Source organism: Equus asinus, chromosome 4, assembly GCF_041296235.1.
Source record: "Equus asinus isolate D_3611 breed Donkey chromosome 4, EquAss-T2T_v2, whole genome shotgun sequence".
NCBI lineage: Eukaryota > Metazoa > Chordata > Mammalia > Perissodactyla > Equidae > Equus > Equus asinus.
This window is the reverse complement of record NC_091793.1, coordinates 73,273,028-73,300,456: the sequence shown is the minus strand read 5'-3', so window position 1 is coordinate 73,300,456 and position 27,429 is coordinate 73,273,028. Positions and strand designations below refer to the sequence as shown.

The window sequence follows — 27,429 nt, the reverse complement described above, 5'->3', positions numbered from 1 at the left end:
TGAGGAACCAGGATCCCACCCCTACCAGGCAGTAACAAGGGATGGCTCCCCTTCCTCTGATGGAGCGATGTTACAAAAGCCAGCTAAAACAGAAAGTCTAATTGAGATCCAGAATCTCATAATGTAATACATAAAATGTCTAGTTTCAATCAAAAATCACTCATCATACAAAAAACTAAGAAAACCTCAACTTGAATGGGGAAAAAAATAGACCCCAAAACAGAGATGTTAGAATTACCTGACAAAGATTTTAAATCAGCCATCATATAATGCTTTGGTGAGCAATTAAGAACCCATTTCAAACAAATGAAAAAAATAGAAAATCTCAGCAAAGAAACAGAAGACATAAAGAAGAATCAAATGGAAATTTTAGAACTAAAAAATACAATAACCTAAATAAAACTCAGTAGATTGACTCAACCACAGAATGTAGAGGACAGAAGAAAGAATTAGTGACTTTGAAGATAGGACAATAGAAATGATCCAATTTGAACCAGAGAGAGAAAGAGACTGGAAAAATAAATAAATACACACATAGAGATGCTCAGGAAACTGAGGGAAAGGTTACATGGAATCTCTCGGTATTATTTCTTATTACTGCATAAGAATATGCAGTTATCTCAAAATAAAAAGTTTAGTTAAAAAAATACAAAGAATGCAGAAAACAAGAAAAGTATTAACTGACAATTCACCAAAGAGTAAATACAGCAAATAAAGTTGGGGACAAATAGTTTAAACTTACTAATCAATGACGTTAAGACAGATTTTTTTAAACAAGAAATAAGTTTCCAGCCATTTCTCCACACAATGAAGAAATAGTCCCCTTGTACCAAAACTTCCATTTTGGTGTAATAGGACCTATTGGGTTTTATGTAGCATAATAATTTTGCAGCTAACTTTTATTGAGTATTTTCATGCTAGGAACTACACTATATACTTCACATGGATTACCTCATTTAATCCTCTTGGGGATCCTAAGGGGAAGGTACTCTAATAAACCCTCTTTCACAGATGAGCAAATTGAATCTTAAACAGATTAAGCAAATTGCACAAGATTACTCAGCTTAGAAATGGTAAAGCCAGGATTCAAAGTCAAGCAGTCAGACCACAGAGGATACTCTTACAACCAGACTTTAGCAAAAGCTACCACTCCCTGGGAGGCAAATCTCCTGGAAGGAGAGGATGAGTTTTCAATAGCAGCCCAGGAGTCTTCTGAGATCCCAGCCCTGAACTTATTCCCAGATTCTAATTCCTAGCACCTTGGCTGGACCAGTTGCTCCTGGACCTTTAGGTCTGCTGAGATGAAAGGATATGCGGGGCACCAAAGAGATCTCACCACAAGGCAGGAGGTATCTAATGGCCTGGGCACAATAGAGGGCCCTGAAGCTCAGAGGCTAGATTTAGGGTAGCATCAGACAGTGCTACCAACATGACCTTCACTTTGACCCAGCCAACCCAGCACAATTTCTGAGCTTGGAAACAACAAGTGAGCATGTGTGGGACACACAGCTAAGGATCTGAACTGCACAGGACCAGTCTTCAGCATTGACACCCTTGGCAGGTGCTGATCAGACTCTCCAGTTATCTTATTCCCAAACATTTGGAAGTCAGACAAATTCTGTAACCAAGCAAGGGCTCATTCTGCTTGCCACAACCCTGAAGCCAATCAACTACAAATGAGTCAGTGGTTGAGAAAGGAATTAATTTGATTAGCCAGCAAAATCAGAAGACGGTAGGCTCATGTCCCAAAGACCATCTTAAACAAGCATATAATCTTGAGGCAGTTGTATAGAGACTAGTGAGCTATGAAGGAGGGGCTCAGGAACATTGACTATCCAGCATCAGTGACTGGAGATGCCACAGGTCTTTCAGTTGTCTTCGATGATATATGCCAGCATAGATGTTCTTCTCTGAGGAGGTCACCATGTTCCTAAGAAACTCAAAATAACAAAGTTATCATCCATATCTATTGGGCTGTACATTTGTCAGCCAGGATTATTTCCTAGAGGGTAGCTATTTATCTCCTAGGCTAGTGCAAGGTAAAACATACAGCTTGGGTGGTTTAGTCAGAGGTTATTCTAAGTTACAACATAGCTTCCCTCATATCAAACTTACTTCAGGCCAGTATCAATTTCTCACTGTCAGTTATCCATTCTATAATCTTATATGGCTATCATTTCTATCTGGCTACTTCCTGCTGACAAGGGGCATCGTAGAGAATAGAGGAATGGAACTGACGAAACTTGATTTGAAAGTATTCTCGAGCAATAGTGTTGATTAACACTGTTTGAGACTTTAGTTTTTTTTCCATTTTATCAGTTAACACAACCTCAGAGTAAGAAAAGGATACAAATTATCAGAAGGAGGCAAAAAAGGTAACTTTTAAGATTCTATCACTACTAGAGGCAGACCCAATCAGACAAGAGAGCCATCTGATGAAACCAGAACAAACTTCTGCATATTTTTGGATTAACTGAATGATTCTCTTTCCCCTCTCTGTAACAGTGACCTCTGCCTGGTGTTCAATTACTCCAGCTTGTTCAAGAACCTCTGGACTTCTTGAGATGCTAAGTTTAGATTTTGCTTAGGCCATTCATCTTCTATAAGTTTACCTTTGTGGAGGGTCTCAGTTCTAACTCCTGATAGGTATAGTCTTCTTCATCAGTGTTATCACAGGTTTTGTTAGTTTCCAGCAAATGAACTTTACCTGTAACCTCTGTAGTACACCAGATATTAGACAAATTCATTATGAACTCAGTTTGGTCACGATAAGGATCTGATAAACGGACAGTATGATTCATGGCACCTTCCCAACAGAATCTCCCTTTTTCCATGTACCAAATGTATCTTGAACCAGAGTTGTTACCACAGGCCAAGTCAGACTTACCTCTGAGTTCCATTGCTGTTGTGGGCATAGCCATATGTTGGAATGGCCAATGTAACCATTTCGTTATTTACAACTCATAACTGAAATTGGTTCCCATTGAGTTATGCAAGGAAAAGAGGGTCCAGAAACTTCCCATAGGAAGTATTTGGTAATTGTTGTGGAGGGTATCTATTCCTACAAGCTGTACTACTTCATGTTTGAAATCTTTTCTTAATTTGAGTACTAAGGCAGTCAGAGAACAACAGTGTAGACTTAAAATTCCTTCAATTATTTCCCATATGTTTGGTGTCCCATATTTTCCCATAAGTGGGTTTCTTGGGCCTCAGCTGTTAGGATAGTGGACCATTGTTTCATTGCTACTTCTGATTCCATTTAGAGAAGCATGTCTATTAAGCTTTGCTGGGTAGAGGCACATGCCTTTTCCCACAGTTGAGACTCAGCATATTTTGTCATTATTTCCTGAGTTTTGCTTATCCATTTGTCTAAAGCTTGGTTGGTCTTCCAGACTGCTTCCCAACCCTTTCCTTCTTCTTGAAACAATAATCCACCTAATTTTCCTGATGCCATTAAATATTGCATCTCTTGCCTGTGATAGTTTTCATCCAATGCCATTTCCACTTGGCCCAATACACTCAATCTAGCCCCGAATGATCCTAAAATCTCTTTTTGTCCTTTGTTAGCAGTGGTCCACCATTTTACTCCTACTGCATGTGATCATCCCTTCTTATTAGAAGATTTGGTTTTTGGTACCCATCCACAAAAACATGGCTGAGGGGAATGGGGACATATGGCACTATGACAGGAAACACAAGGTTTGGCTAAGTAACTGCTGTTATAACCTGGTATTTTTTTTTTAGCAACTCATCATTGATTCCAATGGCAACATAATAATGCTGATACTTGGTGGCTCTAGTCCTGATTATATCTCTACCAAAAACCTTCCCTGGGAGAAGTTCCCAAGCAGTTTTCCCTAAAGTCTGTCCTATATAATAAATGTAACCCATAAAGTCCAAATTAATGTCTAGGTGTTTATATCATATAAAAATACTAGCCTCATAGAATTAAAGTGGGTATTCTGGCCATCTGTCAGGGGATCAAAGTTAGTGACTTTTCTCCATGATCAGTAACCAACAATCAGAAAGGGAAGATGTTTCTGGAGGCAGAAGTTATAACTGACATGAGGCAATCTCATAACCATTAATAGCAAAACAGAAACAAATTGTCTCTTGAGCACTAGAGGACATGTTAAAGCATACTTGATTCCTTGTATTTGTCCTAAGTATTGTGTAAAGATTAAGGAACTTTACAGAATACACATCTTAAATCCTTGATGTGTTCGCACTTTCAGGAGGTGGTCTCAGGTTGCTCTGTTGTCTCTTCTGGTAGAGCTTGTTTTATCTGGATTCAATGTATCCACGGTTTTACTCCAGAGAGCTCCATGGAAGAACAGGTGGTGAAAGCAGCCTGTCCATTTAGCAGACAGCTGATGCTCAAGACCTTGTTCTTTCCAGCTTTTGAACAGGACTCTGTCATCCAGCTGGTAAGAATGTAAAGCGAAATCAGATGGGTAGGTCGACCTGCTGGAAACAAAGTCAGGAATAGAGCTTAGTACAGAACTTAGAGATTTTACATGGTTAGTGATCATTATATCCCCATAAGGCTTCTGGAGAATTTTTCCCAAGGGAGGAGGCCTGAAATAGTCTACCATACAGAATTTCAAAAGGGCTTAATCAAAGCCCACTTCGGGGGGCTACTCTGATTCGCAGCAGGGCAAAGGGTAGTGCCTTATCCCAATTCAATTGTGTTTCCTGACAAATCTTAGCAATGTTCTTCTTTAGGGTGTGGTTCATCTTGTCTGTGCTTCCTGTTAATTGAGGCCTCCAGGCCAAGTGGAGTATCCACTTGATGGCTAGTATCTTAGAGACTTATTGTGTGACTTATGACACGAAAGCAGGTCCATTGTCACTGCAAAGTGTTAAGCAGGCCAAATCTAGGAATAATTTCATTCAGCAGAATACAAGCTACTTCTGATGCCTTTTCAGTCCCAGTGGGAAATGCTTCTACCCACCCAGAAAATGTGTCCATAAATACTAACAAATACCTGAAGTTCCCAGTTAATCATGGCATCTGAATAAAGTCTGTTTGCGGATCTTCAGTAGGCCAGTCCCTTCTATGTTGAGTCCCCATATAAGGGGGACCTGGGACTGTCCTGGGGTTGCTTTTCAAATAAATCATGCAGTTTGGGGTCACCTGCTATATAGTCTTTTGTAAATGAGCCCCTGAGATGTACCTCTGGACCCATTGTAGGGTAGCATCCCTTCCATAATGAGTGCTCTCGTGTGCATGTTTTAAGATGGGGTACAAGAGGGCCTCCAGGATCAGAATTATTCCTCGGGTATCATTTTTCCAGCCTGCTGGGTGCTCAACACTGTACCTCCATTCTTTGGCCTGGCCCAAGTCATTTTCTGAATATTTTGGCTGGTATTGAGATAGTTCTATCTGTGGCAGGAGGGGGCGGATCATAGTGGGGTTTTCTATTTTAGCAGCCCTTTTGGCTGCTTAATCAGCCAGCCAGTTGCCCTTGGCAATAGGGGTTTCTCCCTTTTGATGGCCAGGGTAATGTATCATGGCCACCTGGGAGGGCTAATTGGTAGCTTCTAACACTTGTAATGTTTCTAGGCTGTGTTTAATTTCATTTTTGTCTGTTGTTTTGTCTTTCCAGATTGCCCTGTGGTCCTGTACTACTGAGAATGCACACCAGGAATCTGTCTAGATGCTTACCTTCTTTCCCTGCGCCAAGAGTAAAGCTCTGTTGAGGGCAATGATTTCAGCCTTCTGTGCTGAAGTCCCTGAGGGCCAGGCGTTGGCTTCTGGGGTTTCTTGCAAAGTCACAACTGTATACCCAGCACATCTCCTACCTTGGTTCATGGAGCTACTACCATATGTGAAGAGTTCCAGGTCAGTTTCCTCCAAAGGATGGTCCTTTAAATCTCGCCAGCTGGAACAAAATGTCTCAACGACTTGTAAGCAGCCACGTTCTAAGGCTTGTGAGGTTTCACTGGGGAGTAAGGTGGCTGGCTTCAGAGCTGAGGTGACTTGTAGCCTGACATTTGGGTTATCCAGTAGGTGGCTTGGTATTTGCCCATCCTTCCTGATGTGAGCCAGTATCCTCCTTTCTGTTCCAGTAATCTGAGGACATGGTGAGATACATATACTCTGGTGGGCTGGCCTAAAGTAAACTTTTCGGCCTCCTGAAGAATGTCACATGTGGTTGCTACCGCCAGGAGGTAAGGGGGCCATCCCTTCACTGTTTGATCCAATTGTTCAGAAAAACAGGCCACAGGCCTAGAGATTGTTCCCAATTTTTGAGTTAACACTCCTAGACTTATGCCCTGTCTTTCATGTACATAGAGACTGAAGGGCTTGTCCAGGTTGGGCAGTCACAGGACTAGGGCTGAACTCAGCCTAGCCTTAATGGTGTCAAACACCAATTGGCACTCCTTGGTCCAGTTTAAATGTTCTGAGTCAAGACCCTGCAGAGCCTCATAGAGGGGTTTTACTATAAGTCCACAATTAGGAATCCAAATCCTACAGAAGCCTGCCATTCCCCAAAACTCTCACAGTTCTTGGCAGGTTTGGGGAGGACTTAAACATGCTATGGCCTTCTTCTGATCTGGTAATAATTCTCTTTGGCCGTTGGATATTGTAAATCCCAAGTACGTGACTTTCTGTTTACAGATTTGGGCTTTCTTTTGTGAGACCTTACATCTTCATTCTGCCAAGGAATTTAAAGTCTTTATTGTGTTAGCCAACACTGTTAATAAGTGGGACCTGCTATCAGCAAGTCATCCATGTAACTATAATAACAGTCCCTCTTGTAATTCCAGATGGCTTAGGTCTTTGGCCAAGACTTCTCCAAATAGAGTGGGAGAATTTTTAAATCCCTGGGAGAGGACCGTCCACAATATTGTTGAGTTGTCTGAGTATCTGGATCATGCCATTTAAAGGCAAACAATTGTTGGGTTTCCTCTACTGATGTTCTGTAGAAAAATGCATCCTTTAAGTCCAGGACTGAAAACCAACCACGTTCTCCCAGTATATTTGGTAATATGGTGTAAGGGCTGGGTACCACAGGGTGCAAGTCCTGAAACACCTCATTTATGGCACGCAGATCTTGGACAAAACAATATTCACCAGAATTAGGCTTCCTTAGTGAGAATCGGGGTGTTGTATGGAGACTGGCAGGGCTTAATTAATCCTGCCTCCAAGCATTTCTTGAAAAGAGGCTGGATGCCTCTTTGAGCCTCTTGTTTCAGTAAATATTCTTTTAGGTTAGGCTTCCTTCTCTTTTCCTTTAGGGATATACGTACCGGCTGAGCGTTCTTTGCTCTCCTTGGTTTCCCATCTGCCCAGACATGGAGCCTTACTTTCTCATAGATTTTGGGTCGCAATAATTCCAATGCTGGTTTCTGGATACCCAGCAAAGCCATCTGTAACCTCAGGGATTGTTCCAGAGGCACTCATATATTGCGTTGCCCTGGAGCAAAAGTCAATTATGATTCTAATTTACAAAGGAGATCTCTGCTCAAAAGGAGAATAGAGCATTCTGGCATGTACAGAAAACTGTGTTTTAATGTCAAGTCCCCTATGTGAAATTCCAATGGTTGTGGGAAAGCACAATTTTGGATTTTTCCAGCGACCCCTGTGATGGGGATTGAGATTGACATTCTTTGTGCTAATTTGGTATTTAAAACTGAATATATAGCTCCAGTATCAACTACAAAGGCAACCCATTTGTTTCCCACTGTCAGTTGTGCTCAGGGCTCTTGTGGGGAAATCAGGATAGGGTGTTTTCTGTCCAAGAGGGTCCCCAGGCACCTTCAACCCTCATCAGAGTTTTCCTCTCTATTAACCATCTGAGTGGATTCTCTCTTTTTTTTCTTTCATGCTCTCTTATCTTTCTCAGGGAATTCCCTTTTCCAATGTCCTTCCTCTTTGCAACAGGCACATTGGTTCTTTCCCAAGTGGTGCTTACCTCCCTTCAGTTGGCTGGTCCCTCCACTGGGATGATTTGGTTTCTGTCCACTCAGAGCAGCTTCCAGAGAAGCATTTTTTTTAACTTCTTCCTGCTTTATCCATCATTCCTTGTTATTGTACACCTTAAAATAAATATCTACTGAGCCAGCCCTGATGGCTTAGTGGTTACAGTTGTGTGTGCTCTGCTTCAGCAGCTCTGGTTCGGTTCCCGCGTGTGGAACCACACCACTTAACTGTCGGTTGCCACGCTATGGTGGCAGCTCACATAGAAGAACTAGAAGGACTTAAAACTATAGTATACAACTATGTGCTGCAGCTTTGGGGAGGAAAAAAAAGAGAAAGAGAGGAAGATTGGCAATAGATGTTATCTCAGGGCTAATATTTCCCAGCAAAAAAAAAAGCAATGTCTACTAAGTAAGATGGATTCATACCTAATGCCCATCCAGTTTCTCTAGCTTCCTTGTAAGGTCTGCAGCACTTTGTCCTATGAAAGTCATATTCATCATCTTGAGGTTCTTAGGGTCTTCTGGATCTGTGTCTGTGTAATGCCTATAGGCTTGGTAGATTCTTTCTGGAAATTTAGAAGGTCTTCATCAGGTTTTTGTTGAATGTCTTGTATCTTATTTAAACTTTTCTGCTTAAGGACTCCCATTTTTAATCTGGCCAGAATACGCCTCTTATAATGTTCTAGTCTGAGTCTCCCTGCAGCATCTCTGGGATCCCATGCTGGCTCAGCCATAGGAATGCAGTGTTTGCCTCAAGGGTACCAGAGGGATCCACTAAATGGAGCCTGTTTGCTTCCTCTCTTGCTTTATCAGTTACCATCATTTCTTAATCTCCAGTTAGGAACATATTCATGAAAATATGAACATTTGCCCAAGAAGGATGGCAAGTAGCAAAATGGAGGAAAATAACTCAGTAATTCTTTGAGTATCCTTCCTATAGTATAGATTATTGTTCTTCCAATTAAACATGTCAGAGGTGGAGGAGGGGTTGTGCACTTATACAAATCTTGCAAGTTGGCACTGGCCATTTACCCCTACGGGATATCGTCACAGTGAAAATTGCCCCACTCCAACAGAAGCCCCATGGCCGAATTGTGTCCCTTCTTTGGTCTGGAAAGGGAAAAACCCCTTTCCTAGTCCAGGTCCCATGTCAGGCATTCTTCCCTGGTTGGGGGATGAGGGAGCGCCACACAGACTGTCACTGGTGCATTCAGGGTTTGTAAAATCATTACATCTCATCATCCTTTCATTCCTCCTGTAACACAGGGGGTTCTATACCATTAAATATTCTTTCCCTTCCTTTTTTTATACTGATATAATAACATGAAAGCTGTACATATCAGATCTCATCATCTTTATGTCTTTTTGCAAAATATTTCAAGCTCCAATATGGTGTAATAGTTTAATGTTTCATTAGTTGGCCATTTTCCCCCAGAACCTAAAGTATACTGAGGCCAAGCAGTGTTACACTAAAAGATCTCCTTTGTCATTGGTTCGTAACTAAAATCTTCCCATCAAGTCAGTATGAAACCCAGGGGGACTTTCTTGGGCACAGATGGCACAGCACCCATACTCACATGCTGCACAGATATCACCCCCATAGCAGTTAACAGAGAATAGTCCACTAGATATTTTGGGTAGTCCTACAACTGTTCCCTCTAAAAAATGGCACCTGGACCCAAGGAACAGATGGACCCAAGACAAACTGGGCACCCAGACAGAAGGAAGAAAGTTCTCGGGAGTGCACTCTGAGGTGACTTACCCTATTCCAGATATGAGTTCATCAACTCACAGATGTTTGTCCATTTCTCCTTCCACCAAAAAAGGCATTGAAGGCAGTCAGCAGTTGGGGCAACTCAGAGAACAGTCCCCAGGAGAAAGTGAAACCCCAGCAGATGCTGGAAGTTTCCTGAGAGTTGACTAGCTACAGGCAGAGTCTAGTCCCATCTAGCCCTTTGGTCATTGCAACATTATTCACAACAGCCAAGACTTGGAAGCAACTGCTACATCTCAGCAACAAAAAAACTAACAACCCAATTAAAAAATGGGCAAAAGATCTGAACAGACATTTCTCCAACTCATTTGCAATCGATTGGCTTCAGTGTTGCCGTGAGCAGAATGAGCCCTTGTTTGGTTACAATTTTGGTGACCTAGATGCCCATCAAGGGACAAATGGATAAATAAGATGTGGTATGTATACACAATGGAATACTACTCAGCCATAAAAAAAGATGAAATCTTGCCATTTGTGACAACATGGATGGACCTTGAGGGTATTATGCTAAGCAAAATAAGTCAGAGGGAGAAAGTCAAATACCACATGATCTCACTCATAAATAGAAGATAAAAACAACAACAAACAATCACACAGAGACACAGATTGGATTGGTAGTTACCAGAGGGAAAGGGGGAAGGGAGGAGGCCAAAAGGGGTGATTAGGCACATGTGTGTGGTGATGGATTGTAATTAGTCTTTGGGTTGTGAACATGATGTCATCTACACAGAAATTGAAATATAATGATGCACATCCAAAATTTATGTTAGAAACCAATGTTACCACAACAAAAAAAAATGGTTATGAGAAACACATTTACTACTATAAGGAAACGCTCATAAGATAATGTAAAGCTAAATAAAACAAGACATAAAACTCAATATACAGCATGATTTCAACTATATATATATGCACAAGGTCAAACCAAGATGGGAATACAAAGAAACATAAATGATTAGTTTCTCTCAATGGTGGGATATCCATCGTGTCTTATTTTAATTGTTTTCAAGTTTTCCAAATAGTCTAAAATTGACATGATACTGAAGCCAGGAACCTGAAGGTTACTGTAAATATTCAATAAGAAGATGATTTGACCTTGTTTCTGACACAAACATAGATGAGAAGTTAACCTTGTCAATTTGCTGTTTTCTTGTTTAACCTGAGTGGTGACTCAAGGGTCACAAGGATTTATGAGCTTGTTTTACGGAAGAAAAAAAAATGCCTTCAAGGATCACCAGATTACCAGCCCCCAGCTGCCCTTCACACCCAGAAGTCAGACTGCCCAAGGGCTTATCTGGAGTGAAAGAAACACAATTACCCCCTTGTTTCTCTGAAACACCTCCTGCCAAGCCCCTTAGCTCTATAAAACTCCCTGCTTTCTTCTCTTGTTAAGGCAGATTTGAGGGAACCCATCCTCCCATCTTCTCATTTTGGCCAATTAGAATAAAATTTTCTCCATTTCCTAGCACCAATGTCTCAGTGTTTGGCTTACTGCACATCAGGCACATGACCTGGAGATTAAGAGGTCTGGTATGAATAATTTTATAATGGGAGGAAGATAAAAGAAAAATAGGTGAGTCCTCTTTATGATCTCTGGTAGGTTACAAATGAAGGCCATAAACCTAGAGCAGTAGAATAAAAGCCAAAGCAGATAAATGAGAGAGGAGAAGGAGGCTACCACATGTAGATGTCCTCACAGATGGCTTTAGGGGCATTAGAAATCTGCTAGCAGGAGGGAAATAGATGGTTTCTGTTTATTATTTATCACTGTTGCTATCTGAGAAAGAACACCCAACAGGAAGACTAGATGGCACCCAGTCTAAGGAAGGACAGAGAAAAGAGAAGGGTCTTAATAATTAGTAAGCCAGAGAACACCTGGATGGGCAACACCTGAGCACAAGGGAACTAGCATGCTGTGTTACCGGGCATTTATGTTTTCACTCTTCCACCTCGACTGCCCTCAGTGAATGTCTAGACAGCTTTAACAGAATAACCAGTGGGGGGAAAAAAGAATAAGAAAACCAACCCCTTCCCTCTGGCAGCCCAGCCCCTCCCCACAAACAGCACTGGCCCTGGGAATGCTCAGAGCTCTGGGCCTGGGGCAGGATCACAGCAGATTCAAAGCCACAGACAGCGTCTTATTTTGCAAGTAAAGGCCACAGACACAAACCCTGGATCCATGTGCTCAGAAGGGAATAAGCTGCAGGTTGGATATTCCTACAACTTTGCAGTCTTTTCATTAGGTTAAATCACCCAATTTCTCAGCAAGGAACAATCCCATATCATCTTTATATACAAGTGAGAGAGAGAGGGAGATTAGTAAATTCATCTATATTTCTAGAAAATGAAGTCCCTATGGAGCAATCAGCTCACGTTCAGAGAAGCATGCCTATGCCTTTTTAAGGTAATTCAAATACAGCTCAAGCACCAAAACCTCTATTGAAGGGGACTACCAGCAAAGCCTTCAGTGAGAATCCTCTGACTCGAGCTAAGCAGACTACAATCACAAAAAGAGACAGACTAAATTTTGTTGGATTTTCTAATGCAGAAAGTGCTTTACATAGAGTATGTTAGGAGAAATAATCCTAAGTGGTTTTAATATTACTCTTTCCTGAATTTTAAAAGGGAATATCAGGATTAAAACAATTTGAAAGAGGAAAAAATGCATATCTTTGGACTGTGACATATGCCCATTTTGCTATAATTGAATAAATTTTACATCGTCTTATCATTATCTCCTTTTTTGGTTATCTAATTGTCATTTCATCATTACTGCTTTATCCTTTTCACATCATGTGTTTTTTTTATAATTCTGGTTAGGGTCATTGTATCATCATTCTGAAATAATTCTATTTATTTTATTAGTTTTTCTCATGCCATTTACCTGGCACTGTATTAGTGCTTTACACATATTATTACACAGAACCCTCAGAGTAACTCTCAGTAGGTAATAATATTATTATACAGAAGAAACTCAAGGCTTAAGTAAGTGAAGTGACTTGCTCGAGATTGCACAGTTGTCAAGTAGATGACTTGGGGTTTGTCTGGGGGCTGTCATCTCCAAGCCATCTTCAAGGGCCTTCATTTACCCATTATCCAACACCACCTCCCACCAGGCGCTACTGATGGGATGGAAGACACACTGAGATCCTCTGAAAATCCATCCTGAGAGACACTTAACCCAGTGTGATGGCCTCAGATAACAATGCTGCCCATTGACTCCAGCCATGAAAATCTCCCAGAACCTACAGTGTCCATAATTATTGAGCACACTATTTGCCGTTCTTGCAGGGAAACAGTAGATAAGGTAAAACATTTTAGAGGAGGATAAACACACCCATTTAAAAAAGGCAAGAGGTGCACTTCATAAAAATGTAATTACCTGTCTCCTCATGGAACATGTTTGCAGAGTACCATCTCTAGTTTTGCTGTTTCTATTGCTGCAGACAATAAAAGGCAGTTAGGAAAATTATTGTTAAATTTTTCTCTGAGCTCTACCTATCAAGAGACTTTGCATTACAACTAATTGATTTTTTTTTTTTTTAAGACATTGTACAGAAGGCTCATGAGCCTCTGGTTCTCCGTACTCTTTTCCACATTAGGAGATTATATTCTATAATTAGGAGAATGACATATTACACACAGTTTCATATTCTGTAACACAGTTTAAGAAAAGATATCTCTCTATGATATATTTCAAGTTACTGTTCTGTTTTGGACGTTTTGGTGTCAATACAATCAATAGTATAATTATATGATGCCTGTGAAAGCATATCTTTGAGAGAGGGAGTATAGCACAACAATAGCAACAACAAAAGAAACATTATCCTCTCCTCGGCTTTTTCAAACCTGCTTTGTAGGACTAATTCTTCCTTATATTAAAAAATATTTTTATATTTTTCCTGTTACTTTTGTATTAAAAAAAATTGTCTACTTTCAGACTCTCAATGTTTTTTCATAATAAAACTATTCGGTCCCAAGTAAGAGTCAAAACCTTCAACTGCATTTAATAGCAAAGCTTCTTCTTCACCCAGGAGACATTCTTCATCCAGGTTCAAGGCCACATTCTTCATTTCCCCACCTACAGCATCTGCCCCCCTCCTCAACTCAACAAGATACCTCCGCCTCCTCTAGAGGTAAGCAGAGGAGAATTCAAGGGCAGGAGAGGATTACCTCCAGCTGTGGCAGAGGATTAAGGCCAACTCTTTCTCACAGGGGCCTTTTTGCATGGGTATTTCAGAGGCCAATGGTAGGCACTATCTCCTTCAACTAATTGTTTTCGGTTCCCTCCCCAGCCACTGCCCCCTCCAGCCCACCAGACATGCATGGCTCTGTTGGGTCCTAAAGCCCCTACAGGAGACCATCTTGGGCAAAGTCTCTTTAAGGCACCTCCAGATCAGCTCTCTTCCAGTTGGATCCTACGTTGTCTCATCCATCCTTGCCCCATAAACTCTGGAAGTGCAGACTATTCCCAAAGCAGCCAGCTCTCCAGCTGGACATTGTATCTCACCTTCAGACTTCCTGCTCTGGATCCTATAGTCTCTGTGCCTCGTGGTGCTCAGACAACTAGGTCAAGCTCCGTGCATGGTCTCTTTGAAGGCTCTCTCATTAAGTAAAAGTGAAAGGGAAGCACCTGCCTGCCCTTCTCCATCTGATCAAGGGAAGATAGGTTCTTTCAAGGGAAAGAACATGCTACAATATGTTGACAACTTCCTTAAAGAAATCTTCTCCTGTCTTTCCAGTTTCTCCTTTACATAGACATACTAGGCTGAAACAACAAATTAACCCCAAAATGTCAGTAGCTTAACAAAACTTTATTCCGCTCTCAGGCAAAGCCTGCTGAGAATCCAGATGTCTTGCAAAGGCTGCTGCTCCATCAGGTGACCCAGTGTTCCAGGCAACTTCAGTTTTGTGGCTCAGCTACAACCACCAAGGCTAGGGAAGACAGCACATGTAGAAGCAATACCCAGTCTTCTACACTTTGGCCCAGGAGTAACAGGTGTCCAATCCATTCACAGCCCATTGACCAGAACTAGTCATGTGGCCCCACATAACTGCAAGGAGGCCAGGAAAAGAGAAACATAGGGGGTATTGGTGAGTATTTGTATCTCAGCCACAACCTCCAACCTGGATAAATAAGCTTTTAATTGCCTTTGGAAGCTGTTCTTAAACACTCACTTTGTTATATAGTGGTTATTGGCACCTAATGTCTTGGGTATCAGCCAAAACAGAGACAAAAAGAGTCCCATTAAAACATTCCATGATACTTGGGTTAACACTTTAAGAGCTTACAGCATACAGTGAAGAGAATTAACATGTATTGAGCACCTTCTAGGTACCAGGCACTGTTTCATGCTGTTCACATGCATGATCTCATTTGACCCTCACAAGAATACTAAGACATAGGTGATAATGCCCCAGTTTATCATATGATGGGCCCTGAGTCTCAAAGACCAAATACACTGGCCAAGTTCATTTCGTTAGGAAAGGAATCAGGTTTAGAATCCAGACGTGTGTTTCACAATAGCATTCTCCTCCAATGTGGTTCACATTTTTTCCATCTCAAACAAAATATGCCCAATGCATCAATCCATTCTCTCAGCACCTGACATATTCAGCAAGTTATAATAATGAATGTGGGATAATAATAAGGGATATTAGGATCATTATCAGAATTAATGATCTTCACTGGATTTTAGAAATGTAGAGCTATCACTGGGCTCCAAGTAATAGAAGGTCTAACAATCATTTCTTTCCTTTTTTTTTGGCTGGGAAAGATTCACTCTAAGCTAACATCTGTTTCCAATCTTCCTCTCCTTTTTAATCCCCAAAGCCCCAGTACATAGTTGTATGTCCTTCTAGTTCTTCTATGTGAGCTGCCACCATAGCATGGCTACTGACAGATGAGTGGTGTGGTTCTGCACCCAGGAGCCAAACTTGGGCTGTCGAAGCAGAGCATGCCAAACTTTTAACCACTAGGCTATCAGAGCTGCGTCCAACAATCATTTCTTTTGCTCCCATCATCTAATTGTTTTTAATCACTTTGTTTCTCATATAAGCCAAGCCTTACTGTGGGATCTTACCTTAATTATATCCTCAGCCTTATCCATCCTTGGTAGATGGAAAAACCTAAAAGAGATGGTGGAAGCAATGAATGAAAAAGTTTGTTGACCCATGCTTCACTTCTTCCTACTTGTCTGCCGTCCTCACCTCCATCTTGACTTTTGTTAGATAGACACCCACTTCCCGTACACCTAGAATAATGTAAACCTTCAGATATTCCATCACAAATACCAACAGTTCATGTAACTTATGAGATGCTCACACTATAAATAAAGTAAATATGTCATACTATGATTCTAATATTCCTCATTTTGGGGAAAATAGGTATGAATTATTTATGTGCAGGTACATAAGAGACCCAAGTTGGAGGAAATCTAATGAATTGGACTGAAAGTACAGCGTATGGTTTTGAATCTGTAGGAGACAGGTCATCTTCAACAGCATGTAGCATATAGCAATTCAGAGGGTGAGAAAACGGGCTCAATGAAAGTGTCAGTCTTGACTACTTGCAGTCTGTGAGGAATAAAATGTCTTTTCAAAGGACTCCCCAATCCCAGGCAATAATCATTATGTATAGCTCCAGAGATGCTGGAGTGCTTAAGAGATTAGCAGTGTAGAGGGTAGGAAAGACTAAATAACACAAATAGAATAAGAACCACATAATATGAGTGAAGTTTCAAGCAATGCTCAATAATCTCTCCCAAAGCTAGCTAAGGAATCCCCATGCAGGTGAACCTAGTATCAGGCTGGAGGCCACTTGTATTTTCTTCATCTTTTCTGTGCAATGGCTCAGCATTCTCACTGCAGGAAATATAGACATGTGTGTGACATTAGCCTTGCCCTTTGTGTGTTTGGCAAGGGGAGTGGGGAGAGCTGGGGAGTGTCATACCCAAACAAGGCAAGGGTCCCAGGCTAGGGCTGGACAAAAGCTCAGGGCACTAGATACGAGTTAAAGATCACAGACTACTGGAGATTCCACTTGACTCAATATTCACACACATGTATAAGCACACACAGCAACATTTGTGCTAGACCCAGCTAATTCACACCATTCACCAGCTCCTCCTCCCTTCCCAGGCAGAAGCTGCTTCTAGGTGCAAAGGAGATTGCTGTGCAAGTCAACAGCAACTTAGGTGCTAAATATCTGCTTTTTCAACTATCAGGCATTTACATAAATCACTCTTCTACTCTACACTCATGAGTTCTTTACTAAACTGGAACCTCATCCCTACCCCAATCTACATGACTTTCTCATTAAATTTCACATTTCAGGCACTTGTTTCATTCAGCAAACCTATCTGAACACAAAACATCTCCCAGGCTCTGTGCTGCTTACTAGAGACAAAATGAATATGATACAATCTTCATCCTCAAAGACTTTATGCTCTATCGGGGGAGACAGAACTTGCAAACAAAACAAACATGTGTCAAGGGGTTATTTCTCAACCCTTTAGAACTACTAGCCTACTGGGGATTTTGATGTCTAAAAGAAAACAAAGGTCAGAGGCCTGGGTCCTGGATCAGGCACCTGAGGAGAAGGCAGGCAGTGTGAAAAAGTTGGGAGAGGAGCATGAAGGAGGCATGGTACACGTTGCTCACAGTCAACCCAACAAACAGTTCTCTCCATCTTCCTGCTTAAGGGCAGAGACTCCTTGATGACAGAGAAGGAAGCAGCCCCACCTCACCTTCCAGGGTATGACTCATGATCATCCGAAGTCAATGGGGAACCCATTTCTCTTTGCCAAAGACTGATCTTGGGATGGGCACCATTCTGGCCAATGATTCATAAGGGGAAGTCCATGGGAAGTTTTCACTTATACGATAAAAAGACAGACTGTTTCTGAGAAGAAAGCTTTGTAGCACCACTCTTGTGGCAATGCTGTGAGCACATGGTACCCTCGAGTTGGAGCAGCCATCTTGTGGCCATAAGGTATAAAGCTAAGAAGAGCCAAGATGGCAGAGCAGAAAGGAATAGAGTCTGGGTCCCAGCTGAAATGGCTGAACCATCAAAAGACCCTAGAACTGCCTATGTATAAATTGATTTGTAAGTTAACAATGAACATCTTCATACATCAAGCCAATGTTCATTGAGTATTCTGTTATCTGCAGACAAAAGGGTCCTGACTCAAGTGGGGTAGAAAAAAATCTAAGTACTTCTCACAATAATTCTGTAACGTAGGTAATATTATTATTCCCATTTTACAGATGAGCAAACTGAGACTCAGATAATTTAAATGTGTCTTGAAGTCACATAGATTATAAATAAATGCCAAAATGGAGATTGATCATGGGCCTAACTCCCAAGCTTGTTCTCTTACCATGATAAAATATTATTATTATGCAAAAACGCAGTTTATTCCCACAAAGTTATTTGCATAATGACCAGGAATAAAGAAAATGCATACAAAAGTCTGATGAGAAGCAATTTGAACCTATTATCTCTTAAATTCAACAAAATTTACAGAGCGTCTGCTCTGGTTTAGGCACCGAGTTACAGAAATGTGCTCAATAAGGGCCCCGCTCATGGTTTCAGAAGAAGAACCAACCTCACATTCTAGAACTTCCTTGACCTGAATCAATATGAAATCAGACATCAGCTGACAACTGCATGATTCAGTCATGTATCTAAAGGCAGAATATCTGGGAAACAGAAAACCACAATTCTTTGTGAGTGTGGAAAGACAAATGGAATCTGAAAAGTCAATCCATCATTCAGAGAGCTGCAAAAATCCTCATGTTTGATGCTGAGTGGTGATGTCCTTCGCCTCCTTTAGCTGGCTGCTGTGCTGCTCTGTCTTCCTTTATCAGCCCTCTTCAGAGGAGGCAGAGCTGTCCTACACTCACCCTCCTGATTCCTAACTCCCGGCCCTACATCACTCTTCTCAGTGCTGCTTAAGATGCTCCAAGAGCTCCCAAAATTCTTTTGTGCTGTTGTTGACTCTGCTTCCAAATCTCTTGCAGTCAAGGTGCCCGGGAATTAGTGCTGCCTCCACTGTGGGCTTGCAGGCTAGCTAATCATCCAGGGATTTAGCCCTTTAATCTCATCAGCAGGGGAGGCAAACTTTCCAGCATGAAACAGCAAGAGTCTTGTACAGAACTCCAGGTATAGTCTAGGAGAAATGCTGAAATATGTAGAATAATAAAAATAGCTAATATTTATTGAAAGTTGGCCTTATTACAATTCTACTTTTTATTTTCCAAGACACAGATGCCCAGAAAAACCATGTTTCGTATGATATTCTCAGAAGTACAGCTTGCTCTTACTCATTCTCTCTCTTATCTCTGTCTCTGTTCTCCCTCTCCTTCTGGCTCTCAGGTCAAATGGAAGCATTGATTAATGATCAGTTTCAGAAAAAAGCGTCTAGGAGAGCTCCACAAGACTCTGGCCTGAGACCTGGCCCACTCAACATTCTTATTGTTGACTTGAACATTGGCACTGACAGCACGCTCATCAAATTCTCAATTGAAGCAAAGCATTGTAAGAAGATGCTTTGATGGTAATGCCTGGGTTCAAAACTACAAGATAGTCAAACGCAAAGTCCAGTGCTTGGGTTCAAACGTGACTTTCCCAAAGGTAAAATGAGAATCTGGCTTAAAGTTCAATATGTATTTAAAGGTTAGATTCTTTTGTTTTCTGTTGTGTTGGTTTAAATCATAATTACTTTTTCAATTTCACAGAATGTCAGAGTTAAAAGGGAACTTCAATGTCATCAACTCTTTGTTGAACATCCATCACGTTCTATTCACTATACTATTGTGGCAGGCAGAATAGTGGGCCCTAAAGGCATCCACATCCTAGCCCACAGAGCCTCTGAATATATTATGTTAAATGGCAAGGGAGAATCAGGTTGCAGATGGAATTCAGTATGCTAATCAGCTAACCTTAGAGGGATTGTCCTGGATAATCTGGGTGAGTCCAATGTACACAAGGTCCTTTAAATGTGGAAGAAGGAGGCAGAAGGTCAGAGTCCGAGAAATCTGAAAATGTTATGCTGCTGGCATTGAATGTGGAGGTAGAAGCCATGAGCCAAGAAATGCAAGCAGCCTCCAGGAGCTAGAACAGGTAAGGAAACAGATTCACCTCTAGAGCGTTCTGAACGAACACAAGCCCAGCTGACTCCTTGATTTTATCCCAGTAAGAACCATTTTAGACTTCTGATCTCCAGAACGGTTAGATAATAAATCTGTGTAGTTTTAAGGAACTAATTTTGTGGTAATTTGTGAGAGCAACAAGACAAACTAATACAAGTAGGCACATTTATGTGCATTCACTTTCTTATTTGATCTTCACTATGACTCAAGCATTTATCTCCACTTTACAGACGAGAAAATTGAGGCTCAGAGAAGTTAAGTGATATGGCTATTCAGTGACAGAGTAAAATTCAAACCCAAATCTATCTGACTACATTTTCCAGGATCTTTACTATTTGTTGTGCTCTCCACACTGCACACACTGCAGTGTGCAGCCCACTAGTCCCAAAGGGAATATAGGAAGGGGTAACTTTTTAAAGTGAAATTAGAATAGAAAATGAAAATAAGAGAGGAGAAGAGAAGAGATGAGGGGAGGGGAGAGGAGATAGGAAAGTGCACTGCAGGTGCTATGGGTAAGCATTTTTTTTAAAAAAATTTAAGGTATATTTTAGATATATGTCTGTGCATGATGTAAAATTTATTTCTTACTATGGCTGAAGTAAAAAATTTTTTGAAAGGTGTGGATCTACAGCATAACAAGCAGAGATAAATGGAAAATATGGCCCAGCTCCCGTCCTTGAAAATATCCATAATCTAAAGAGACTCCTAAACAAAACACTGGAATGCAGAGTAGTGTGGGCTGGGTGGGTTACAATGTGCCAGAGAATTAGTCAACACGGTGGGTTCGCATCATCCTGATGGACCACTGGAGATCCCCAGACGCCCCTCAGGAACTCACACACAGCATGTGCAAAGCAGCATTTATTACTGTCACCACAAAACTGCTTCTCATCCAAAGCCTGCAAGTGTAGCTACAGCATCACCACCACCTGTTTGTTCAAAATGGAAACAATATAATCTCTTGTCCCTTTCATCTCTTCTGTCAGCCATACCAATGGAGTCTGCCCCCTAAATCCCCAAATCATCCCTTTCTCTCCATCCCTAATGCCACAGCCGTGAGCCCCTCCTCCTCTCCCATCTCGACAAGTGTGATGTCCTCCCAGCCCATCTCCTTGGCCCTACTCGCTCCCTCTCCAGTCCACACTCTAGTCTGTAAGCTACAGATCCTATCACATCTCTTCCTTCCTTACAGCCCTTTCTGCTTCTCCCTTGCAAGGTGTGCAAGTTCAACATTCGTACCCCAAAGTCCCTGTTTCCAGGCACTCCCCATAATACACAGACTCTACAGCCTGCATATATCAGACTACTTGAAAGTCTCCACGTGGACCATCATTTTTCATACCTTGCAATCTTTGCATGATCTGCTTTCTCTCCCTAGAGTATGTTCTTCCCACTTTCCATCTAAGAGAACTCTCCATCTAGCAAAGATGGAAACTCAACTTTCCTGACTCCCTTGGGGAAAAGAAATTGCATCTTTTGTTGAGCCACCATGGCTATGTGAACGTATTTACCCAAATGCATGCTACTTCCTTCTCCAGTGTTTCCAGGGCAGAGACCACACCACAGCTATATTTTCACCCAAACACCTAGCTCAGGGACCAGGGAGTGGTGGACCTTTCTAAAGAATAAGTAAACGATAGTTGGAAGGTAAACTCCAGCACTCCACCTTGATATGTGTCTGCCTCTTTGGCATCGCCTTCTGAATGTCTCCCATGCCCCACAATCTGACATGTTCAGAAATGAATTCTTGAATCTCCTCCTAAAACTGATCCACCTCCAGAGGGCTCCACCTCAGGAACTGCAGCCCCTGAGCCAGAAACCTGGTCCACCTCCCTGTCACTCTCTCCTCATCCCACCAAGAGGCCAGCATTCACTTACCTCCAACGTGAACCTTCCATGCATTAGCTTGTCTTTATTTTCTCCTTCACCTCCCTGGCCCAACCCCACTCATCTCCTGCCCATGCTGCTGAAACAGTCTTTTCCCCACTCCCTCCACATCTGTACTTGCCCGTCCCACACGCCAATCCATTCTTCAAACAGCAGCCAGTGTGACTGAGCAAAAGATCTGATCCTGTCACTCTCCTATGTACAGTAATACTCTTCAATGGCTCCAAATCTTGAGATGAAGTTCAATTTTTTCAATTTCTTTCTTTCTTTCTTTTTTAATGGCAGGCAAGCCCTGCTTAGTCTGGCCCCTGCCGACTTCTCCAAGACCTCCCTTCCTGTCTGGCCGCACCAGCTGTCCCATGGTTACACCTTCCACCTCAGGGCTCTCATAGCTTCCTCTGCCTGGAACATGAATGGTGAGCAAGGGCAACTCCATCCTTCTTGCCTTAGCTTAACTGGCTCTTTCTCCCAGAGTACCATGTAGTTTTCCTTTCCAACACTTATCAAAGTTTTAATTTTACATTTTATTTGTAAGTATGTTTGACTAATGTCTGTCTATCGAACTCAAAGTTTGCTGAAGGCAGGGACTGTGTCTATCTGGTTCATCCTTCTTCCCCCAGCCGCTATCCCGGCACACTGTAAGGGCCCACCTAGCATTCGATCAGTGGAAGAAGTTGATCAGTGGTGTTGACCGTTCTGCAGGGCACCAGTTTCCCAGAAAAATCCCCAGGGCCCTGGCTGGTGCCAGAGGGAGACAGAGCAGGTGAACTCAGGACTACATGCCCCACTCTGCCCAGAAGAGATCCATGTGGGTCTCACTTAGATGCTGGGTCTCTGCATAAGAGTTTATTTTGAAAATGAGCATTAGACTTGTAAAGTGTGTAAGATTAAGTTTAAAAAGCAAGAACATAGAGGAAAGGAGTTGATAACCAAGGGGCAGCTGGAGAGAATTTGGAGGATCAGAAAACTGCTTTGCATCTTGGTGGTGGCAGAGGTTACACGATTGTACACATTTGTCAAAACTCATCGAGTGTGCTGAATTTTACAGTGTGTTTTTCGGGGGGCTTTTGGTGAGGAAGATTAGTGCTGAGCTAACATCTGTGCCCATCTTCCTCTATTTTATATGTGGGACACCTGCCACAGCATGGCCTGATGAGCAATGTATGGGTCCCTGCCCGGGATCCAAACCTGCGAACTCCGGGCTGCTGAAGTGGAACACATGAACTTAACCACTATGCTCCTAGGCTGGCCTCCAGTGTGTAATTTTTTGAAGCAAATGAAAGTAGGAAAGACTTGATTACCTTTGGAAGATATTTCCAGATTCTTAAGATTGAAGGAATTTCAGATCATAACCAAAAAATGTATGCCATGACCAAACACATACACAGCCACACACACACACACACACACACACACACACACAAACACACAAAGAGCTTAGGACCCTGGAATTAGATTTTCTGTAGACATCCAAATACAAGGCTAGCCTGAATACGAGGCACTCAGCCATTTTTCCCAATGAGGAGATCAAAATTTATTTCTGGCCTGCTTCAATATATCAACTATTAAAGCAGATTAAATTGCCCAATGACTATAAAATTTATTTTATTAAATTAGTTACAAACAAATATTTTAAATCACACATTATACAAAACAACATATTTATTTAGAAATATTGCTTTTTTGACTCACACATTTTATAAAACAGCTTTCTTAGAACTCTTCACACACATTGCTGACAATAGAATGTCTGGTGTCACCAAAGGCATTTTTTGAGCCACGTAACAAAAAACACAGTTCTTCAAAACATATCATCTTCACTCACATAATAGTTGTTTAAGATAGAACATTTTGTGAATTCACATGACGTTGTCACTGGGACAATTTTATCAGTCTAGTAGTTGTATTCATGATTTCCATAAAGCAAGGCTTCTCAGCTGTGGCACTATTGACATTTGGCCTGGATAATTCTTTGTTGTGGAGGCTGTCCTGTGTGCTCCAGGATGTTTAGCAGCATCCTTAGCTCTATCCACTATGTACCAGGAGCACACACCATCCCATCAGTCATGACAATCAGAAACATCTCCAGAAATTTCCAAATATCCCCAGGAGGCAAAATCTCCCCCCCCCCCCCGCCACCCAGATAGGAACTACCACCTTAGAGTAACCTCTTACTGTACTATTGTATTAATGATTTTTAAATTATTTATTTATAACCACCTCAGTATTTTGAATTTCAAGGTCAAATACCCAGAACCCATTACTAAACTTTTTAAAAATTCTTTTGCCTCATTTTTCACTGACTCTATTATTTGAAACTGCAATGCATTCAAAGTAGAATCAACCAAAGCATTTAAAGTATTTGCAAGGTTATGAGTCTTCCCCAAATAGACATTTGTTGTGTTTCCTGTGTAAGTATTCAAACATAAAAGAATTCTTGCTCTTTTGCTGGATAATGCTGGGGGAATCCTCACCTGAGATGCAGGCGCGTAGGATAACCCTGCCCAATCTCGCCTACTATACTCTCCCAAGTGAGCATCCAGCCTCTGCTTGAATACTTTAAGTGACAGAGAGCTCACTCCCTCCCCTGGTAACTGATGAATAGTTGCTCCTTATAACAAGTTCAGATCTTCCTGCTCATAACTCCTAGACCTCAGGCCAAGTTCTGGACAAAGTCTGCTCCTTTGCAACAGGGCGACGAACACTTCAAATATCTCAAGACAGCAAATACCTTTTCAGTCTGTTTCCTTCCTTCCCAGGCTGAAGATCCCCTGGCTCCTTCAGCTGCTACTTATAAGACATGTTTTCTCAGTGTGATTTCATCCTAAGCCTTGTGAATGGCCTCTTAGAAAGTATGGCTTAGAATGAACCAAGCGAGAGTCTGCACAAGACAGAGAAGGGGACTTTGATCATCTATGCTGTGGACACTTTTCAGGCTAGAACTGATAAGCTTTTTTAATAAAAGGGTCATACATTTTACAATGTTTAGCTCGGGACTGCAAACATTCACATAAACTCTACATAAATAACTATTTCATCTATCACTAAGTAAACTGAAGAACGATAGTCAATGCTATTCTGAACCTAACTTTGCCCAACAAGGAGATATGTTTTAGTAAGATGAAAGGGTCACAGGAGAAAGTGACCGTGTGATAGACAGCCTCTTCCTTCTATAAACAGAAAGAGAGAGGGACCGAGACAGAGAAAGAGAGAGCAAGAGATTAAGAAATGGAGAGAAAAATTCCAGCATCTCATTAGTATTTTTTTGTGTAGTCTTATTTAGGCTTCAACTAGTGGTCCACTGTGACTCTCAGATTCTTTACTTGTGCAACTGTGCAAAACCAATTCTGCACCACTGGTTTTTGAAGAAAAGTCACACTGTTGTGAGAATCAGATGCAACGATACTCCATATCCTTTAGCTACAGAGCATGAAAAAAAATAAATAAATAAAGCTTTATTTCTGAGAAACCTTAGGGGAATGAATATCCAGGGCTTATTTCCCCTAACACTTTATCCCAGATAGTGCAGAATTATATGATTTGAGATTCAAAGCCATCCCATAAGAGGATTAGTAACACAGAGGAGCAAGTACAAAAAAAGTATATTTTATAATGATGCCCACCACTAAACTGAGTGAAGTCTGATGACTTAAATTTTCTATCTAGCCTTCTAATTCTCATTCCATCAAGAATTAAGACATTCAATAAACACAGATTAACTAATAGCCCTTGATAAGGATGCGTTGAAGAGGCTATTACAAGTCTTGGCAACACCGAAAAGTGGGCTATATGTGTGTTGGAAGACCTATCCTCTCAACCATGATTTCTCCCTTTTGGGAAGTCAACCAGTGCCCTCCAGTTGCTTTCCCTGTGTGATGCAATGAAAACGGGCCTTCAGCAATAGCTCCTGAACTTGGAGCACTGCCAGCCTCCTTTGCCCTTGAAGGTTTACCTGGTCCATGGTCCAGCTCCCCCAAGCCTAGCTAAACACCTGGATGAAAGTCATGTTAATACAAGGCAACAGCGGATGACTCCTGGTTAACACACACATCCTTTTAGACTGATACCTGAACTCAAGGGAATGACTAATAGAGGTAGTTCAGGCAGGAGGGCATCCTAGGAAGCAGATGATTTGGAAATGTCCTCTACTTTACTCAAGGTAGATAACCCTCTGCTTTGTGATGGGAAGCCTAGGGCAAGGATTGTTTGTTTGCTCTTGATTGTGCCTGTGGTTTTTTTAAACAATTCACAAGCCCTTTAGTTTAAGGATCTTATTACCTGAGCTATTTCTTCAAGTGTTCAAATTATCGACCACCTCATCTGAACCAGGAGATAAGCCTAATTCTCACATCAGCAGCAGCAGACAAGGGGCAGAGGCTTAGACTCACCTAATCTGACCATCAGAGTTTTAATTTCCTCCACCAAAGAGCAGAGAAGCCAATGAAGCCATGAGCAACACGCATGCAGCCCGTAAACAGCTCCCTTTCCTGCTCCCAAGTGGAGATCCAATACCAATTTAGTCTTATCTGTCTAGAAAATCATTATTTGAAGACTTGAAAAGGTTAAGAGAGTTCCAGTTTTCACTTCTTCTACTTTCATCTGCAGCAAAAAGACAGGGAAGAATCTGACAAGCATGGGGCTAATTTGGTTCACTAAAGCGCCCACAGAGAAAATATTCAGATTGTCTCTACAAGGGTCAGATGGAAGCCATCATTCATGGCACACTCTGATAAAACATCAGCCTTCAAGATAAGATAGAGGTGGTGTATTCTGGATGGAGGGGAGTATATGATGTGAAAAGCCAGCTCAGTCTCTTGTTCAATTATACTAACAGCAGGTCTTGAGCACCTACTGTGTGCTAACCATTGCAAGTCATGTCCCTCATGGGGCTTAAGCCTAGGGACAGTCAGATAAGTAAACCAAGGCTTATGGAATTGACTACATTTTAAAGTAGTAATAGTGGGGCCAATAAAACAGTAGTAGGGCTGGAGCAAGTGTACAAATATAGCAGATCGTATGGATAAAAGCATAAAATTTTGAAGCAGCAAAGCATTCAGAAAACCCCTTCCGCAGCTGGTACAGGAAGAAGAGTAGAACACCATTGAAAGACCTATGAAGAAAACGTATTGTGTAAACTTTGATCATAGACTTCTAATTGGCAGGGCATTCAAGAAGTGGCCCCTTGGCCCGGTAGTGCAGTGGTTAAGTGTGCACGTTCTGCTTCGGTGGCCTGAGGTTCACTGGTTCGGATCCAGGGTGCAGACATGGCACCGCTTGGCACACCATGCTGTGGCAGGCATCCCACATATAAAGTAGAAGAAGATGGGTACGGATGTTAGCTCAGGGCCAGTCTTCCTCAGCAAAAAGAGAAGGATTGACAGGAGTTAGCTCAGGATTAATCTTCCTCAAAAGAAAAAGCAGCCCCTGACCACCAAAGCTTAGGGTCCAATTTAAAAAGCTAATACATATGCAACAATTAGGATTAGATAAGGGATCATTGTATGGTACTGACTCTAAGCCCCCAAGTAGAGCTCAATGCGGGTCAGAAAAATCAGAGAAGAAAATCAGGAGTATAAATGCTAGGCCTTGAAGACTAAACATAAAAGGAAAGAAGAAGGAGAGAAGGCATGCAAGACAGAGGGGACAGCATGAGGAAAAACATATCGGTAGAAATAAGCAATTCG

The 27,429-nt window shown here is 41.7% G+C and overlaps 1 long non-coding RNA gene across 4 annotated transcripts in view; it reads right to left on the bottom strand.

Annotated features, from left to right (window-relative positions):
* Window positions 1–5,842: 5,842 nt before the first annotated feature.
* The window catches only part of LOC123285048 (uncharacterized), a 99,393-nt gene continuing 77,806 nt past the window's right edge, over window positions 5,843–27,429 (bottom strand). For 3 of the 4 annotated variants that reach the window (XR_011503079.1, XR_011503078.1, XR_006526479.2), the window contains exons 4-5: window positions 15,787–15,832; window positions 14,125–14,757 (exon numbers count right to left, since the gene is read on the bottom strand). This is a non-coding gene — a long non-coding RNA (uncharacterized lncRNA). Of the gene's footprint in view, window positions 8,496–13,085; window positions 13,144–14,124; window positions 14,758–15,786; window positions 15,833–27,429 lie in introns of those variants that run through there. The other variant, XR_011503077.1, reaches the window with a different exon arrangement.